The sequence below is a fragment of the Protopterus annectens genome, chromosome 11.part0, assembly GCF_019279795.1.
Source record: "Protopterus annectens isolate FY-2018-M chromosome 11.part0, PAN1.0, whole genome shotgun sequence".
NCBI classification, from domain to species: domain Eukaryota; kingdom Metazoa; phylum Chordata; order Ceratodontiformes; family Protopteridae; genus Protopterus; species Protopterus annectens.
This window is the reverse complement of record NC_056745.1, coordinates 901,587,855-901,606,723: the sequence shown is the minus strand read 5'-3', so window position 1 is coordinate 901,606,723 and position 18,869 is coordinate 901,587,855.

Sequence of the window (18,869 nt, the reverse complement as noted above, 5' to 3'; positions counted from 1 at the left end):
GGGGGCCCACCTGACTATATCTACATTTCTGCACAGGATTTGGGGGGGCACACCCGACTGTTACTACATTTCTATGTAGGATGGGGGGCACACCTGACTATTTCTACATTTCTACACAGGATTGGGGGGCACACCTGACTGTTATTACATTACTAAGTAGGATGGGGGCACACCTGATACTTCTACACATTTGCTATGACTGTACTGGTATGTCAGGTACTCTATTTCATTCTGTATTCTAAGCTATCATGCTGACTAGAGGCATACCAGTGTACTACAGATCTTAGTTTTGATTTACCTGCATATTAGTTTCTGACTTCCTACCCTTTAGAACTAATGTCTTAATGCCTGTCCTGCTGTGGTCTGTCTGTGTAGGTCTGGGGGGGGGAGGTTACCCCATAGGCATCATTCAGAGCCCATAGCACAGCCTTTGTTTTTGTTTATCTACACCTGTCCTGCTGGCTGTGACTGTTGGGTATGTGAACCCCCCTGACTGGCATGTGTGAGTCACTTACCTTATGGGTGTCCCAGTATTGAGGGTGGTGCTGAAGGGCTGCCTATGTCGGATGCACATAGTACACTCCCTACACATAGTTGAGCACAGCTAGTGACATGTTTGGCATCCCTTTTGCTGCATGTGAGAGTCAGAGAGAGGTTTTATTCCCTGGGTCCCTCCTGTGTCAGTGTATGTGCTATGCATTGCCTCTTTGCCAAGGCCAGGGCATACTGGGCATGCCTCTTTCTGCCTACTGGGCAGGCTCAGGTTGTTCCTCATCCGAGTCACTCTGTGCCTGTGCAGGCCTTGGCAATGGTGGGGGGCTGTGTGGCCCTGCCCCGTGCTGTTCCTGCTGCAGCTGTTTCCGCAGGATCATATTGTATAGCATGGCACATACGATGACAATTTGGGTACATGTAGCTGGTGAGTACTGCAAGGCTACACTGGATGCGTCCAGGCACGGGAACTGTGACTTGAGCATCCCAAACACATGCTCTACTATAATTCTGGTCTGTGTGTGTGCCTCATTATGGAGTTTTTGTTCGGGTGTGTGTGCATTTCTGATGGGTGTCATCAGCCATGGCTCCAGTGCATATCCAGCATCCCCCCACTAGTTGGTTGTGAGGGATGTCCCCATTGGCAAATCTCTGGTACAGCTGTGTCAGATGCCAGATGTGGGAATCGTGATAGATTCCAGGGCAGCCAGCACACACATTCATTATTATGCCCTGGGCATCGCACATGACCTGGCAGTTGATGGAGGGGAAGCACTTGCAGTTGATGTAGACCCTACCCAGCTCACCAGGTGGTTCTTTGATGCATATGTATGTGCAGTCTATAGCACCCACTACCTCAGGGTATTCTGCTATTTGGTGGAACAGTTGCATATTGCTGGCCAATGCCTCATGGGTGTTGGGGAAATATACGTGCTCACCAACATGTGCTGACATGGCATCCAGGAACTGGTGGAGTATCCTGGATGCTGATGCCTGTGAGATCCCCATCATATCCCCAGTTGGCCTTTGGAAAGTACCTGTAGCTAGTATTCTTAGGCCTACACATATCTTGGTATCCACTGGGATAGGTTCCCCTCTGTTAGTTCTGTGTGTCAGGCGTGGCTGGCAGAGCTCAACAATTTGCTGTAAGAGGTCCCTGTCCACCCTATAGCACTCCACTATCTCCAGCTTATGTAGCCCCTGGTAGGTTACCCTGGGTCTGTACACTCTTCTCTGTCTCCTCACTGTAGGTTGGTTGACAACTTTCACATCCTCACCAGCCTCAGCCTCTTCCACAAGTTGTTGTATGATAGCTATTGCAGCTCCAATCATTTTGTTGTTTTGATTGTTAAAAGTTCCCCGCTTGTTTACACCAGTGGTGTACAGTGTGGAAAAAAACAGAGGTGAAGGTGTTTGCATAGTTTATAGTGGTGTTCTGAGCTGGGCTGGTCTACTCCCTGTGTAATTGGCTGATTCTGATACATTTCACCTGCCAGCTATGTTAGTTCTCCTAGATTACCTTCCTACTGCTATTTTCCCTTCCCATTGTCTTCCTGTTTAAGCCCAGGGGTGTGCCATGCAAACACAGTGCTCAAATGTGCACAGAGCTGCTATTTCACGGAATGAACTTTTTTTTTAAATCTTTAAAACCCAGTGCATGGTGCGCACATCCGCTTAGGCAATGTAAAGAGTGCTAGGCAGAGTCAGACACACCCCCTTGCTTAGCTGTGCTTAGCTAGGAGCAAACCTGAGCCACAGGGCTCCGATCCACTTACACTATGCCTGACACCCCCCCATGATGTCAGCTAACTCCTAGGCTTGCACCAAGCTATTCCTACTCTTACACTGTTGGGACCTGACTAGCATGCTGGGGAAAACTGGGATTCACTATCATTCCCCTCATTTGCATAGCATTGCCTGCTAATGCATAGTTACATGTCTCACACTGATCCTCCCCCCTTAGCAACCACTACTCACTGGCCATGTTGTCTTCTGCCTGCCATTGACTTTCATGGCAGAATAGTGATTTTAGTTAGAATGTTTATTTTAGGTTTGTTTTATTATTTTCCCTGCGATCCCATTTGCGTGCTGCTGCCCTACGCTTAAACAACCGAGATTAGCTAAAATAAAAATAAAAGTTGATTTTTTAATCTTTTACGTTGTTTGCAATGCCAATGGCCTTAAACTTGGCCATTGGCATGCTTCCTGACTGATATGCAACCTTTATTTGGAGCTATCACAGCTCCATTTTGGATTTTGTAGAAATGTACTCGGTTACCAACCGAGTACATTTCTGCAGATTGCACTAGTCCTGCATGGCCGGTTTCAAGCTTCCTGGACCACACGCTCACCTCATTTGCATGGATTTCTCCTGCAAATGGGGTGATTTGCATACAGAGGCTTAGTCCGTGCAGGACTAGTGCAGGAGAGCTTGTGCACGCCCCTGCAGGCTGTTCCAGGATTGCACGGCAGCCATATTGACTGCTAGAGCTCCTGCACTAATCCTGCATGCTATGCAAGGCATGCAGAATCCGGGGGGAAGTCAACACAAAAATAAAGGGAGGAATGGAGTTCTTGCTGTGTTTCTGGCTACTTCTTGCACATAGTACAGACAATGCATGATTCTGGTTTTTGTCTGAAACTGACAGAAAAAACACATTATTGAGGTTTCTTCAGTTTAAGACCTTTGTTCCATAAATAAAGAAATTTCTGAGGCTTCACTATCAACAATTTGTTGTAACTCACTAATGTAGCTGTACTCTGATTCCTATTTGATAGTATTACATCTGTTCCTGAAATTTGCTGAAACCATCCGCTACCCATTAACCTAATTTTTCCTTGCAGTTATCCAGAATTTTCAGTAGTTCCAAAAAAAGTTTACAGACATTTGGCCATATCATCAAAGCTTGAATGACAGTTGAAACCAAACCAAAAGCACTTGAAGGAAATAAGGCTGCAGGCAATAATTCGATAAGTTTAATGATGCACAAAAAAGACGTCTTTTTTGTGCATCATTAAACTTATCGAATTATTGCCTGCAGCCTTATTTCCTTCAAGTGCTTTTGGTTTGGTTTCATAGTACTGTTCAGCACTTGTTCCATATTCTATTTTTGAATGACAGTTGCTCAAGCATAGCAGATATTTGTTGGCATAGATGAGTAGATTGTTGATCTTGGCTCTCAGCTATTCTGTGTGCTCATGGAAATTTACTGATTAGTTTAGTCAACTCCCCAAATATCTAAAGGAGGTGTTGGTTTCATTGGGATTGTTATCACAGTCAAGTATATGAAAAGATTAGAGTGATCTGGATAATCTTTTACTGGTGCAGAATAATATGGCCTTTATTTTTGGCTTTGAGCAGTAGTTTCTTGGAGTTTAGCCAGTGCTGTATCTTAAGAAGGTTATACAAAACTGGTGTCCAGCTAGCCAGTAGCCATTGCATGCAGGATACATTTCCCTAGGATATACTGAGAGGAGAAAAAACTAGGAGTTGATTAGACTTTTTCAAGTTTTAGGTAGAGGATACTTTGAGAATAAAGGAAGATTTAATATGTATGGAGACCTTAGGTTTGTGGATAATTAAATAAATTCTTGAAGCAATGAGGTCCAGAGTTTAGAAATATGTCTTGCTGAAGGTATGTTGAAATGGCCACAAGTCAACAACTTCTAACACAGAAAAAAAATCACTGTAGTAGCAACAGATTCAAAGAGAGTGACAGAAGGAGAGAGAGAGAGAGAGAGAGAGAGAGAGAGAGAGAGAGAGAGAGAGAGAGAGAGAGAGAGAGAGAGAGAGAGAGAGAGAGAGAGAGAGAGAGAGAGAGAGAGAGAGAGAGAGAGAGAGAGAGAGAGAGAGAGAGAGAGAGAGAGAGAGAGAGAGAGAGAGAGAGAGAGAGAGAGAGAGAGAGAGAGAGAGAGAGAGAGAAAGAAAGCGCTTTAGTAAGGCAAAGTCATTGTCCTTAGGGGAAAATGGAGGCCTGAATAGAGGTCTAAGATGCAAAATACCCTGTAGAAAGATTTTACAAATCCTGTAAGGTGCTAGGCTATGCCCATCAGTTAAGAAAGAAAACTGCATGAACGTGTAGATAACCTGTAAGGTAAATGCAAAGTAGTTTTTTTTTTTGGGGGGGGGGGGCTTGTTGTTGTAGATCTTACACATAACACATTGAAATAAAGTAAACATGCTTAGTAAACCATGTCAAAAAGTGTGTGACAATACTATCTGAGGCTTTAAACTGTGCTGCTGTATAGTGTCTTGACATAAAAAAATATGTCCAGCTGGCATCATAAGAAGTGAGGGCTACAAATACTCTTAGGACTGCAGCAGAAATAGTACATCTAGTGCAGGGCATACTGTGGCTGAGTAGGGTAATGGAACCTCCCATCTCCATAAAAGAAGAAGGAGTAGAAAAAAGAGGGAATTCTACCCCATAACTATGCAGAAGGATGGGTCTGATTATCAGGGTTCCTACATTTTTCAATTTATGTATATGGTCACATGCATGCTGCAGTGAAAACAAAATGTTTCCCTCAAGCTAAATATAACCTTTCCTTAGATCATGTCATCAGTCGTAAAGTGCTGACATACTGTGTACCAGCCATGTGAATGCTTGCCAGTATGTTACTGTTTAAATCTATTTGATTAGGGCATATCTATAGTAACATGATGTTTCCTTATGACGAGCTGCTGAATGGCAAATATGAAAAGTTCAGTGGAAAAAAAAAACAGAACTCAGATGAGAAGATTAATTCTACAGCTAGAAAGCTATACCATGTATGGACTGATTTTATGAGATATTTAAAAATGAACTCTACTAACAAGGAAAATAATATTCTATGAGAATGAATTAATGACGTATGTTTAACTGCATTACTTTCTACATCTGTCACTTTTTACATGCAAGCAAGCACAGTGCCAAACATCTCTTTTTAGTACAACATAAATATCTTTGCACTTAATGAAAATTAGTGCTTGTTACATGCACTGACGTGACTGTTACATGATGTCAGTGAGAGGAAGGACATTGAGTTGACACATAGCAGCATGCCACTCAATTGTACAGATTTTCGCAGAATGTCCAGATTTTTGCCCTTATTTTTGGTCTGTTACTCAATAAAATTGTGGTTTTCTGGTAAATCATTAGCAAAGCACTGAGCATTGAAGTCGGAAAATAATGACATGCATTTGAGATTCAGACTTATTACTCCTCAAGAAATAAATACTACTGCAAAACCTGTCATTCTATCAACTGTCTACATTTGTAAGAGCAATATTTAAAAATCTGTCCCTATTTTTGGGTCTTTGTCCCCACATTATTTATGGTTTTATCCAGATTTCCTGCCTTAATTGGTTGAGAGGTATGCATAGCAGTGTTATTTGCTATACGTTGCTTACAGTCAGTTTGGATTTATTTCTGTTGCCTTGCAGTTAGGTTATTTCTGAATGCATCACAATCTAGAAGACAGTAGATTACAGTCAATTAATCCCTCTCTCGTTCAAATGTTTACAGAGTAAGACTTAGGTGTCTGCTTTCTGCCCATAAACATCATATGTCACCCTCCTCAGACATTCATATTATAGATACTTGCTTGTCATACTTCTGCTCTCATGCCATTATAAGTCTGTGAAATATTAAATAGACTGAATCTCAGGAAACCATACTGGCAAATAACCAAAATTGGTGGGGTTGATTGCATTCTGGTTTTGGTGGGTGCATGCAATAGTATTATAGCAATAACAGACATAACCAATCAAATATTAACAAAATAATCGGCAGATAGAAATATATAATACTAAAAAAACAAAACAAAAAAAAAACAAACAAACACAAACACTAAGATTGCCAAACAGTGAATTGGCTATAAACATATATGAACCTAAAAGAAGGACTGTTGGGGGATTTCTACTTTTATTTATTTTTTCCTTCCTTAGATAGCATTTCCAACAATGTACTTAGCACTTGCAATGAAACTACTGAAGCAACTGAAAGGCTGAATAACATGTCTGGATTACTCTCAGAAAGTTACATGGTAAGTGCCTGGAGCAGTTAGGTCAGTTTCCATCAAGATAACATAATATCCTAGATTTAATCCTAAGAAATATGGCAGAGAGGAGTATCATGCCAACCATTTAGCCTTTCAACTCTGGTATACAATCATAATACTTTTATGTCTAAAGTCATACATACTGGGTGTCATGGGATAGGGCTGGTGCATCCTAGACCAGTGTACCCTCACAATTCAGAGATGATGGCACACAATGAGGTATGACCCTGGGTGACATTCATAGATTTTGTGTACTATGGAGTAGGGCTAAAACACCACAAAACAGCGTATAAAAGTTGCACAAAATTCTGAGACAGTGGTACACAGTTGCATATAATCCTGCATGCATTCTTACCCCATTTTCTAGCTATAGTACTCCATGATCCTACCCAGGACTGTACATGATTCAGAGACAACACGCCAATGGACAACTGGTTGTTTCCAGATGCATAAGCAACACATAACTATGGTTAGTGTGCCACCTTTGACTGTAGCAGTCTACCCAGCATGCAGTACTGAGTATCATGTTTTTGCCAGTTATCTAAAGAAAAGAAAAAATAAAATCCTCATAGTTTGGTAGGAGAGAACTACCAGCAATGGAGTCCCTTGTGGTGCAGGCAGCCATTCTACCACAACCACACTGTTCCCATTCCCACACATTGATGCTGTCAGATTCCTGGAAATAGGAGCTTCCATAGCACCAGATAAAATATGGTAAATATTTCAGCTTGGCCAGCATGCCTAATGAATCAAAGATTTTATTAATCAGTCCAGGGCATAACTGCAGAGCAAAGTGCTACAGTAAAAAGCAACTCAACTAAGTGCTCCTAGTTCCACTGTGTAGTACCATTATATTACACACTGCTTTCCCCATCTGGAATACTAGTGCACACAGTGCATCACTGTGCAATGTATGCAACTCTACACTGTTCAAAAAATCATACAAGCATTTGTATGACACTCTTCATTGATCCACATCTATGATTTATAGAAAAGAATGTCAATATCATAAAGCTAGTGTGCAGATTGCATTTATGCAACTGTGCATTATGTTTATTAATAGCCTGGTCCATTTGCTGAGTTACTCCATTGCATAGTCATGGCACCCCATGCATGGAGAGCACATGCTAATGACCCCTCTTGGGATCATATGGAGTTCAAATATACAACACTGAGAGATTATAGGCTGGACTCATCCCTGTGTAAGTTATGGGACCAGAACCGCATACCTACTGTAGATGTTGCACCACAACAATTCTTCCCTGCTGCTATGTTGCTCTGCATAGAGTGCTGAGTAGAATACCAGTTCAAATTTTCAAAAACAAACAAACAAACAAACAAACAAACAAACAAACAAACAAACAAACAAACAAAAAGAAGAATCCATTGTTTGTTAGGAAAACCATTGCCATCAAAAGAGTTGCCTTTAAACACCACAACCGCACCTTTTCACACCTGCATACAGTGACACAGGTGAGCTCCCACCAGCTAGAGGTCCCCCAGAACAAGTTTACTTCATTACCATAACAGTACCATAACTGTCTTCTTAGGAGATGCTCAGGAATAAGTCTGTTTTGCTCTGCAGAGAGAAAGGGCAGAAAGACATTTCCTTGCCTTCCTAGAAACAGCTTGGGATTAGTGCTGCTGTTTTGCTCCTTGTGAGAAAAGGAGAACAGGGACTTTGATGCCTGACTATCTCTGACTGGACAGTTTGTATGGGACTTCCCTGTCTGCTCTGGTTGCCATTTTTGTGGAAACCTCTTCAATTTTAATTTTAGAACTTTGCGCAACTTAGTTCTCTTGTGCAGAGCTGCTTTATGTACTATCCAACATCTGAAATGAGATTACTGATAACTAAAAGGCCTGTTACCTGCTTTTCAGGAACCAGCTTGGGATTAGTGCTACTGTTTTACTTCTGGTGAGAGAAGTATTGAAGAGACTGTAGTTGTGGTCTAGTAAGATCATCACTATTCATCCTTATTGGCAAACTTAATTTTGTCCTTTCACTAAGTACTGTTAGATTAGCCATCATGTAACCTGATTTCATTGCATCATTCTAAATACTTCACCCATAAATCTTCAGGATATCTTATAGTACTCCCCACTGCTAACAGCCCTAGTCCTCTTTGACAAGATGGCTCAACGGTGACCTTTCACACCATCTCTGGCCAGTTTGATTACATTAGGTGCTCTAAGGCAATGCAGCAGCTGAGTTATGCTTGCCTGTTGTTTACTGCTTCAATTAATTAATAGTACTACTTATGAGAGATGTAAATATTTAAGAAACATGGAGACAAACTTCTCACATCAACCCACTGTCAATAAGCATCATGCATTTACAGCACTGCATTAGTCACAATATACAACAAAGCCTGTAACTTATGTTGAGCCTGTAAAACAACATTTGCCAAAGCCTTCTAGAATCTACTCTGAAAGATTCCACCCACTACTGCACAAGGCATCTACTCTTTCTCTGCTCACATGCACTGCAGTTCCATGCTGATCACTCATTGTGGCCCACTAAGTCTGCTTCCACAGAAGGAAATGTTTCAGTAATAGGAGACCCTGTAGTTAGGCATACAGACTCCACACTCACCAAACTGGACAAGAACAGGGTAACTGTAAGTTACCTACCCAGTTCCAGGGTCCATGATTTTACAAGGCCCCTAAGGTCCCCTTAAATCAGACAAATAAGACTATGAGTTAGTGGTGGCCCATGTGGAAATGAATGAATGACTTGAGGTGCTCCACCCACAAGGACATGCCAAGAGACATGATGGAACTTAATATGCATGTTTTTGAGGCAGGAAGGATGCTGGTTTTGAATAATATCTTGCCTTCACTGAGATTAACGCCTAGTTACCAGTACAAAATAATTGACGTTAAGAAGTATCTTAAGTGTTTGGTGTAGTTCTAACATGACCCAGTATGCATTAGCCTGGGATGAGATCATAGACAGGACTTTCTGTTTTGCCAGAGATGGCTTAGTTCTCTCATACCAGGGTTTTCACAGACTGGTTAAAGCTTTTGCTGAGCCATAGTGCCTTATTTTAGGCAGAGACTCATTAATGCCCATTGCCACATAACAAACTCAACCCCAAATATGGATAACATTATAGTGGCACTACTCACTGTTAGGAATTTAAATAGAAAGGTGCCAGACCTTGAGGCTCTCCCTCAGCTCCACATATTTATGTCTGTGCAATTACTGAGATATGGCTTCAATGCAATGAAATCATTCCCTCTATACCAGAGTTTCCCTCTTAACATTCCTTCAGGCCCTTCTGTAACTGTGGGGGAGTATCGGTAGTATCTGTATTTGTCAGAAACACTATCACCTCATGTCACATTATCCACGAACCCAAACTTTGAATTCCAGCAGATCCAAATCACCCCTATAAATCCAGTTAATACTTCAGTGCTAACAATAGATACTCATCATTGTCTTCCAAAGATCATGGATATATCATAATAACATTAATAACATTGAGGGGTTAAATATTAAAACCAAGTACCTTCCTGCTTGAGATACCCAAGCACTGATTGGCACACTTACACCACTAAAAATGGACATGCTCAGTGTTTCATAGACATTGTTAATACCAGTGCACTGGAAAATCTACCCAACAGAGGTTATAATATCCTCTACTTGGTGCTTACTAACCTAACCTCCACCTACACCCCATTCCTCCTTCCCTCATCCCTTGTCAATTCTGACCACAAATCAGTTGTCTTCTCTGTCAGGTCTAGTGGTACCATCCCACCACTAAATGAAACTATCTTTTTGGACTTTTTCAGGACAAATCTAGTTCACCTTGTAGAAGACCTCACATAACATTACCAACAGTTCCTCGTGAATAGATTCATCTGAGAGGGCTTTGGCATTCACCTTCAGTTTTTACCAGTAAAAACAACTATATAGAAGTAACTAGAGCTTTTACAGCCATATAAAAATAACTGCACCGTCTGCCCTAAACATAATGGTAAATTCAAGAATAAAACTCTGTCATTGAGCAAATATATTATTAAACTGCATGGGAAAGGAAATAATGAAAGGTTGTAAGAAATATCCAGCCCATTACATCAAGACCACACCAAAACATGGCAGCAAGGACCTTAAGAGCACTATTAGAAAATGTAAAGCAGAGTATGAACTTAAAATTGCTACAGATACCAAAGATAACTGCAGATCTTTCTTTGATTATGTCAGGAAATTAAGGAATAATGGCCAGCTGTGTGCTGAACTCATCCATAATAATATCACATATTCTGATCCCAAGGATATAGCCATTGTATTAGCATGCATATTTAGTATTAACTTTACCCCGTCTTCTACCCACATTGTTGCTCCACTATCCCCGAAAATGTTGTTTCCCCTGAAATTATATTGGAACAAGTCTCAGAATCCTTACCAAATGCTAAAAGCAATATGTCTGTGGTGCCAGATAGTATACTATGTTTCATTCACATCAATGCCAAGTATGTACAATCCAAGCCTCTATTTAAAATTTTTAGCCTTAGCCTATCCCTAGGGCATGTGCTTAATGCCTGGACAACAGCCACTGTGATCCCCGTACAAAAGATTGGACCCTTTACAGACCCAGGTAATTATAGGCCCATCAACCTCACCACCTGTGCTTGAGGTACTGAGAAAATAAAACAACTTGATGTTCAAGAGAGGAACGGCAAACTGTGGAATGAGAAAAGCAATGGCAGCATGAAAAGGAAATGTTGATCCTTTCCTTGAGATATGGGAGTACTGCGGAGGGGCAAAGGTAAACCCAAAATGTCAGGGTCAATATGAAATGATTTCCACACCATAAAAAACTGATGACTTTTCCAGTTTCATTTGGGCATTTGAAAGGAAACATAATCAACAACAAACAAAGAAGGAACAGTGAGTGAGATTTTTAACTCCCCTGTATACTGTACATCTCAGCCTTTAGTTCAGGAGATATAGACAAAGTCAAAAATAATGGGGGGTGAGCAAAGGCTCAAGAAAGGGGGCAGATTTTAAATATTGCTTCTATAAGTTTAGAAAATTGCTAGAATAACAGGTCTTGAGTTACCATGGGTTTTCTGAAAGATATGAAGTCAGAAACTCAAATGTCTATTATTATGTAGTGAATTCAGTCCTCAATGGTTTGTCAGAAAATTCAACTTTGATGAGGAGCAGACGAAAACATGAGGCAAAAATCTGGACATTCTACAAAATTTGATCAGTTGAGAGATATGCTACTTACAGGTAAGGTAAAGTATGTTGTGCCAAAAGTGACTAAAGTAGATTGCTTGAATTATGATGAAGTCAAACAATGTTTATTGGAATGTTTTAGACTAACACCTGAAGCATATAGAAAGAAACTGAGAAAGCAGAGAAGAAATTCCATTGTGAGTGACTGCACTGCAGAAATAAACACTTTCGTAGGTAGGTGAGTGGTTGTCAAGTCTTTACATTAGAAAGGCTAGTGGACATTTTAGTGTGGGAGCAAGGACTCAGTGCTCTACCCAAGGACATAAAAATCAGCTGCCACACTGCAAATATAGGAGGACTTCTATCTAGCCTGCAGGTCCCAAATGCTGGAGAAGAGGGCACTAAGAACTACTAATGGGTGTAAGGGGGTGTCAGGAAGGTAGCTAAAGCTATCGCAGTAGGTTCTACAGGCAAAAGGGGAAGCTATCTGTTATGGTACATACCTTGGTCTTGGGTTTAAATGTTTTCAGTGTAACCAAAGTAGGTTCCAATATCCACAGGGATATGATAGGGAATAAAAACCACATGCAGCAGCAAGGAGGGACAACCCTACAACAGTGGTCAGTCATCTATACAACCATTGTATCAACTAGTACAAGGATATGTACCCTCTCCTGGTGGAGGGGAAAGAGCATGGATGCTTTTGGTACCTCTCTCTTTTCTATGTAATATTTGTTTGTCTATTCAGTTGCAAAGGAAAGTTTGGGTAACATTCTTAGTGGGAATGGTGGAAAGAGATTCCTCACAGAAGGGTGCTTTGGTAAGCCTTCATGATTAAATAAACTCAAACATCTATTCCATACTTACTGATTGTCCATTATGCAGATGTGGCAATCAAGTTACTCTATCGACAAGTGATTTAGACTACAGTCTGTAGCTGTCTATGGGAAGGATTGCTGATTAATAATGGACTTTAGAATATTTTATTATGTATAAGAGTTTTCTGTGGTTGCTCTCATATAATAGGGTTTTCGTGATATGAAAGATAATGTTCAATACAAATGCAGGCAACAAAGGTTGTATATCATTCCAGGATATATCTGTATGTGTATATGTACAGGTGGTGGAGGGGCAGAGGAATCTGCAAAACATTTTCTACTTTCCTGTGATAGATTTAAAGGGTTGTGGCAGAACTGTGCTGATATCTAGGGTAATGTGAAACTTCCCTTGCTATCTTATAAAGCATTGAAATATGGTCTGTATGGTACTGAGTGCATAGTGGGTATGGTAAATGTTTAACTCTTTGTGATATTCTTTGTGAAATGATAATTTATATGTGTCTATATTTTTACTATTTGAAATTTCAGATAGATGTCTACTTTAGGAAGTAATTTTAAAGAAATTAAATATTTATTTTGTTTCTGTTACTCTCCCTCCCCATAGCTGACCAAAAGCTGCCACCATCTCCTTTCCTCTCTTCATTCACTGGGTCTTCTAAACTCACATTAGTCTCTTTGGGACCAACCTGACCCATACATGGGGTTGGTGAGTAGATAAAGGATGCTGGTGCATTGTCATACTGCTGCCAGGTACTGTGCTCTAACCTCCTCTCATTCTGTACTAGCCTTACAAGCTGTGCAATTGCTGTCTATGGGAGGTGCATGCACTTGCTCAATCTGCAGCCCAAGTGGTTCTTAGTACTGCTGTTGTAGTGAGCCTAGGGTTGAGCTGTTTTTGGCTGCTCAGTCCTATTCTTCCCACCTCCAGGCCAGCCAGTGCTCATTCTGCCAGTCAAACACAGGCCATCCGGGGCACATAAGAGCTTTATCATTCAGCACCATGTGGTTAGACATAAGTAAATGTTTATTATTCTTGTTTACACATGGGTCTTAATATGTCCAAATAATGGGGGATTTATTTTATACACTTTTGGTAATTATAGATGCATAAGTTATTACTAGGCTACTGGCTCAAAAGCCATTTTAAGTCTATCCAGGCTTACCCTAAATTTACCAACATATTGTTTACATGTGTCAATACCCCTAGGCATTTTACAAGTTATGTTATAGGCTTGTACACATAAAGTACTCAGAGACTGCCCCTATCCATTAGGAACCAAGGTACTGTTGGGTAAATTTGCAATTTCCCATCCATTTGTCCAAGTTACATTTGAATATGGTTAGGAGATGGCTTTGCTTCACATGGATGTGAAGCTTGTTTAAGAGAAAAGGTAATCGTTCAGACACATACGTGTCCCTCCAACATGTCCATGTCCTATTTATATCGCAGATGTGGTTTAGGTCCTTGGAATGTTTTTTTTTTCTGATGCTATTTGTTTTGTGGATATACAATAAATCCACTAGTGTGGGATCAGAAGGATGCCTTATTCTCTATGCATAGATCGCTGCATAGGAGACTGAATACAGGGATAGGGCTTTGAGAAGGTCGGCAAAGGTCTTGTTGTTTATTCCCTGCACTCTTTGCAAAGAACCTCTGTGGTCTCTCAATTTGTTTCAAGTGCACAGCCAGGTACATGCCAAAGGGTACATTATACCCAATGATTGGCCTGATGATAGCCAAGCACAGAGAAACAGTGACCTCCTTTGACCTGGATGCCATGCTCTTACTTATACGTTGTGCAACACAGAATGATTTTTCTCACCACAGTAGACACACGGTGGTCAAAGGTCAGGTTTTGAACTTTTGACAGCACGCAGTCACAGATCCATGATCACTGGGTTTACTTTAAGAGGTGTATTATCAATGTGGTCATTTTCAGGGACAGACATTTTTTTACAAAGGGTACTAGTATGCATTTTTGTATTGAGTTTTAATCCATGGCTCTGGCACCAGTTGTTTGTCTGTGTCAGGACCTTATGAATGGTATCTGTGTCTTTAGAGGATTCAATGACCAAGCCTAATTTGCAGTTATTTTAGTATTTTCTGATGTATGACTAGATTAACAGCTGGACTGAGCTGTTATACCGGGCACAGTTTAGGCTTCATTTTTATGCTTTTCTTCATTTTTGACATAAGATATTATTTGTTTTCTGTTTTGATGGAGTATGGGATTGTGTTTTTTTATTGTTGCCTTAAAAAAACTATGTCTGTTCTCTTTTTAATTAGTGCCATGGGAAGTTGTACATCCTACTGAGCTATTACAATCCAGCTCAGCCAGCTAGGACTTTGTTTCACACTTCATCCAGAAGATTGTACCAAAAGAGGGGACCCCCACTTTCTGTACTGCAGTGAATGTACTGGATATCTATCCAAGCAACTGTGGTGAGTAAACAACAACAACCTTCTGATCTTCTTGGCATGAAAGTCAAGTGTGATTCCTCCTGAGCCATTTGCCATTTAGGTATTTTGAGTGCTGTTGGAAAGTCTGTGGAACTGACTGATTCCTGAAGAAACAGGGTAGAGAGTTTCATGTATTGTGCTCTAAACCGAGGACAGTTTGCTTACACTCAGTAGAGAATGTTTTCTGAATGGCACAGTGGTGCAGCGGTAACGTTGTCACCTCACAGCAATAGGTTCTCCAGTTCAATTCTTGGCTGGGAAGCCTTCTGTGCAGAGTCTGCATGTCCTCCCTGCATTCGTGTGGGTTTCTTCCGGGTGCTCTGGTTTCCTCCCATGTTACAAAGACATGTGTCTGGAGCATTTCTCCCCAGGCCTCTGATGAAAATTGGCTCGTTCCAAGTTGGACTTTCCCGGTTAACAAATGTTAAATAATAATAAAATAAATAAATAATGTTACAGTATGACTAATGTGTGGGAATATGCAGTTGTGGATCAATGTGAATGAGATTCTGGGTAAGTAGCTACCAATTTTCTTAAATTTGCGCAGTAACATACATAGAGGAGTATTTGGATATGGGTGCATACCACCAGACTGTCTCCCAGTAGGATAATGAGCCATCTGACACTGAAGATTGTTGCAGTGTGACACTTCCTTTAAGGCAATTGGATCTCAAATCTGCAAGCAAAACTTGGCATGGTTAGCAGTGTAGCTACATTATACTGGAAGCCAAAATTCCTTTGGAATGAAGTTAACTACTGTGCTGTCCTCTCTGCAGAATTTCTAAATCATCTGCCACATCAAGAGAGGGGTAGTAAGTATACCTCTTCAATGATGAGATACATGTAGCAGCAAAAAGGTAATGTAGCACTGCAGAGTCATGAAACAATGTTTCTAGCTTGATCTTCCATTGCATATGCTATACAAAAGTATCTAACTGTTTTTTTCTTTGTCTGACATTGAACCACAGTCAACTTTCCAGTATTTTGCAGAACATCTAGACTTTTGCCTCACATTTTTGGTCTGTTTCTCAAAAAAATTGTGATTTTCAGGCAAATCATTGAGGATTGAAGTCACTAAATAATGGTAGACATTTGTGTTTCATTCTTCATGTCCTTTAGAAAATGCATGCAAATTCAAAAACTATTATTCTATTAACTTCCTAAATTTATAAGAGCACTATTTAAAGTCTGTTACTGATTTTGGATGTTTGTCCCAGCATTATTTTTGGAATTGTCCAGAATTCTTCTGCTAATAGGTTGAAAGGTCTGCTTGATATGTTTATAATTTCCATAGTTTGTCATTTAATGTACTTTCAAAATATTGGTGAACAAATGCTAGCTGAACTGCATACTTTCTCTTCTCAAAAGGCACATAGTATATTTTACCTGACTATGTTACCAAGCAGTAAGAACATTTTTTTGCTTGGTAGTTTATTCCTGAGACCAGTTAATTCAACTTTGAATGAATTTAGTTGCAATAGTTTTCTAATTTTTATAGTCTGGATTGTCTACTGTTGAACAGAAAACAAGAGAAGAGAAGAGAATGTGTGTGTATGTATGGTTGCGTGTGTGTGTGTGTGTGTGTGTGTGTGTGTGTGTGTGTGTGTGTGTGTGTGTGTGTGTGTGTGTGCGCGCAGTTGTGCATGTGTGCTTGTGCATGAATGTATGTGTGCATGCATGTGTGTATGTGTGTATGTACTGAGTCAGGAAAATACTTTTCTGAATTCATCCTTCTCTGCCTTCCCTCATGTCTTTTATAATTGATGTCATTGTTTCATTGTTTTTTATGTTATTTCAGATATTTTCCCCACTGAAAGATGAACATTAATTATCAGTAAAGTTCAATAGTGATTAGCAACTTTGAAGTATGTATCGGTGGTACTTATAACACTGACGATTGTTAATTATAAGATTGGCTCTAAATTATTATAGCTAATTAATAAAGTAATATGTACTATGTGGTTGTTGCTTAATTTTTGTCACACCTGGAGTGGTTAGTCAGGTAGATGGCAAGACCCAACAAAACATTTCATGTGCAACTCAGTGCAATTTTATTGAAATAGTTTTCCTCATATGGAGTATATGGTATATATATATATATATATATATATATATATATATATATATATATATATAGAGGAGTTTGACCAGAGTCAACAGAAATTGAACTTTTCTATTATTGTAGCACACTTCCCTATTTCACTTTCAGAAATAGATACACAAAACTTATAATCTTGCTTTTGCAAAATGTAGCTGCTACAATATGAGATGCATTATGCTACTTACTCTGAAGTATGTTGTAAACCATTTTACTTTTGTATTTTAGTTCCTTTACATGTATTCTCTCTTGTACACATAACTGTGAGCTTATTGTTTGCCAATTTTATATAGCAACAGACTATACAAAATAAGTATACACTTGGCTAGCTGAACAAGATATACAAGCATTTAGTGCCCTTACTTTCTTGAGACAGAGAGATAAACAAAGAAAAGAAGGTAACATATAAAATATGTTTCAAATCCCGCTTCTCTAAAAAATGTAAGTGACACAAATCTTGTTTCTCTACTTCTAATATAACACGGAATAAATATGACTATGTGAAAGTCCTACCTATGTAGATCCAATTTTTTTCTCAGCTGGGTCGCCACTCCGCTGGTCACATATCTGTTGGCCGTGTCGGACAGCTGCACTATAGGGGTAATAACTTATCAGATTTTTGGAGACAAGTCCTAGACAAAAATAATATAACAGGGATTTGGTGCACAACAGAAAACAACATCACATTAGTATGATATTCATTGTGTCTATGCAACTCCATCTTCACTACCACCCCCTCTTATATCCTTTTCATGTACATCATAAGCATATAAAAAGATTGTACCATATAATCCTGGTATGTAGCCTTTCTAACTGTACAAATATGTCGGATACAGACTACACTCAGTGTAGATTGCTAACAGTACATGCCAGCTCTCAGTAAATAAGTGCCAGTACGCTTGAACAATAACATAAATGAAAATGGATCTTCAAAAATCCATACAACCACAAACCAAACTTTCAGCATCGCATCACCAGCACTGTTGAAAAAATGTTTTCTGGGGTCAGAATGCAGAAAACAGGGTGTACATGCTAGCTTTTAGATGCAGCATAATGATACATGTCCTTCTTCAGCATTAATTAGCATAAAGTAAAATAAATATTTAACTGTGAAATTTACAAAATGAACATATTACTTGAACCAGTTCATAAAAGCATCCAATTAATATGTGCCCAAATCGCAGAACATAAAATCAAGAATTCAAATGACAGCTAAAAGAGACCAAAGAATTACTTAGTTTGATCTGCCATGTGGTCTCACATAGAAGTAATGAATTCTTATAATCCCTTCCCTGTTTGTTTCTGTTTACAACATGTAATAGAAAAAAATTAAAATAAATAGGATAGTTAACTCCTTCACTATATCTAAATTGAGCACTGGAGTTATCTGTTTGTTGTTTTTATTTTTAATTCATTTAAATTTATTTACTGGGTAAGTGTTCTGGCCCATTGACCCTTTTCAAGCATGACCTGGGCCTTACATGTGTGCGCACATGTTTAAAAAGAGTAAACACTGATAAAAAGAATGAGAAACAATACAGCATGTACAGATGCTTTAAGTGAGAAAGTCCGCAATGGTTATGAAAAAAATGAATACATAAAATACAGTAAAGTAGATTCATGTCAATCCCTATGAACATAACATGGCTGAAGCAGAGTTATTATTAAATAAGGATTTGTTATGAATAACAATGTTCGCTCTTGGTATCTGAGGAATCTTTCAAGGAATGAAGTGAGAAGTGAAGG